General features: G+C 40.2%; 1 pseudogene; it reads left to right on the top strand.

Moving 5' to 3' along the window:
* The first annotated feature begins 402 nt into the window (after nt 1–402).
* LOC110325903 lies at nt 403–2,049 on the top strand (annotated as a pseudogene).
* Nucleotides 2,050–2,643: the final 594 nt, after the last annotated feature.

Genomic DNA, 2,643 nt, shown 5'->3' with positions numbered 1-2,643 from the left:
AGGAGAGATAGGCAATTTCTGCCCAGTGTCCACCTAGCCACAATGTACCACCGTACCTGGAGGTAGAGATGCTCAGCTGCTTCTGTGAATCTATGAATTGGGAGCTGTTAGGAACAGATTTGTTCAACAACAAATGAATAAATAACATTAAATTCACATTCAGTGGATTTCAGACAACAACCTGAGAGGATAGCCAGGGTTGTGGCCCATAGGAACTTGGCGCCATGGCCCAGGCTGGCCTGAGGAGCACCTGCTCCTGCTACCTTGTGGGCCATGATGACTGAGACATGTGGATTTGTGATATGAATTCATCTGAAAAGCCACTTTGGGGATATGACTATGATTTCTGATGGAACCAGATTGGAATATTATATATATATATTAAATTTGACTTAAAGTGCCATGAGAAAATTTGCATAATGCAAGGTGGTTCTAGCCACCTCTTTGGTTTGGGTACTATTGGATATGTTCCTGCTGCTTTATTTCAGGGAATGCAACCAATGTGAAGAGAAAAAGGAGAGAGGACTCCCTGCTGGAGATCTTCTAGCGCTAGTGCAGAAGCTTTACAAAGGTCCTGGAGAAATGGGGAGAAAAGATGAAAGAGATGTTTAAAGTCGATCAGTTCAACTTAATGGCAAGTGAGATGATTGCAACAGATCCTTATCAGGTGTGAGGTTAGAGGGGTGTAAAACAAAGGTGTATCCAGATAACCTTCCTACAACAAGCATGGTGATTGTTTTGCCAGCGAGGCATAGAGCACACTTCTGAGAACAGTCCATAGTGTCATTAATCACTCGCTAAGACACATGGTAGAAGAGATTATTCCTGTAGATGATGCCAGTGAAAGAGGCTTTTGAAAAGACCTCTAGAGAGTTATGTGGAAAAACAAAAAACAAAAAACAAAACAAAACAAAACCCCTTAAAGTGCCAGTTCATGTAATTCGAATGGAACAACGTTCTGGGTTGATCAGAGCTAGATTAAAAGGGGCTTCTGTGTCCAAAGCCAAGTGCTCACCTTCTTAGATGCTCACTGTGAATGTACATCAGGGTGACTGGAGCCTATATTAGCCCAGATCAAACATGACAGGAGAAGAGTGGTATGTCCTATCATCAAGGTTATCAGTGATGACACTTTAGAGTACATAGCAGGCTCTGACATGACCTATGGTGGATTTAACTGGAAGCTCAATTTTCATTGATATCCTGTTCCCCCATGAGAAATGGACAAAAGGAAAGATGACTGAACTCTTCCTGTCATAACACCTACAAGGGAAGGAGATCTTTTTTTCAATAGACAGAGATTACTTTCAGGTAACTGGAACATATGATGCTGGAATGGATATTTGGGGAGGAGAAAACCTAGAGCAGTGTGGAGGAACTTTGGATATAGCGACATGTTCCCATGTTGGTCATGTGTTTCAGAAAGCTACACCTTGCACATTTCCAGGAAGGACAGGGAAGATTGTCAATAATATTAGCAGATGGCTTGCAGAAGCATGGATGAATGAATTCAAGAATTTCTTCTATATAATTTCACCAAGTGTTACGAAGGTAGATTATGGAGATATAGCAAGACTACGTCTGAGATCTAAACTATAATGCAAACCCTTCTATTGGTACCTAGAAAATATTTACCCTGATTCTCAAATTCCTATTCACCACTTCTCATTGAAGAGACACAAAATGTGGGAATAAATCAATGTCTATATAACATGGCTAGAAAATAGAATGAAAAGGTTGGAATTTTTAATTGTCATGGTTGGGAGGTAATCAGGTTTTCGCTTATACTACCTACAAAGAAATAAGAACAGACAACCTTTGTTTGCACATTTCCAAACTTAATGGCCCAGTTACCATGCTCAAATTCCACCACCTAAACGACTACCAGGTCTGGGACTATGATCTATTGAAATTAATCCTGTAGCATATGAACAGTGCCTGGATCAAGCCACTGAAGAGGGCAGACAGGTGCCCAGCATTAGAGACTGCACTACAAGCCAGTCCCAGGAGTAGCTTCCTCAAAATGTCACCCTTCCAGAAATATTCTGAGACCAAATTTACAACAACAAGAAAGAAATAAATAAATAAAGAAAGAAAGAAAGAAAGAAAGAAGGAAGGAAGGAAGGAAGGAAGGAAGGAAGGAAGGAAGGAAGGAAGGAAGGAAGTCCTCTAGCTTTTCACTTGCTGTCAACCAGTCTTCCTATCCCAGGACATGAGACTGTAAAGGAGTGAGACTGCACATACTGGTATTTATAGGACTAGAAGAGTAACCAACCCCTCAACAATTAAGTTTGTGAGGAGAAAATGTTTAAAGTTGAAGTAGAAACTTTAACAGTACTGAAATCATCTAAGAGGGTTGTTCCCAATTATTCAATCTATTTTCTATTTTCCTAGCATTGAAGTTTAAACCCCTCGAGACTGCTTCCCCATGAGTGAGATAGAACATCTCATAAAATCATGAGTGATTCCACTGGCTGCATTGCCATTAACTAGGACTTAAATTAACGGAATTAATTAGATGTGTTTTGGTGACCCCTTTTTCTCAGTGACGTTCCTGAAGAAACTGCTTCACACATTTTCTCAAAGTATACATAAGGTTACTAAGAAGACATTTCAAGTGGCACTTTGAAAGCATTCCATTAT

This window comes from Mus pahari, chromosome 8 (genome assembly GCF_900095145.1).
Source record: "Mus pahari chromosome 8, PAHARI_EIJ_v1.1, whole genome shotgun sequence".
In the NCBI taxonomy this organism is placed as follows: Eukaryota; Metazoa; Chordata; class Mammalia; order Rodentia; family Muridae; genus Mus; species Mus pahari.
This window is presented reverse-complemented; position numbering and strand designations above follow the sequence as displayed.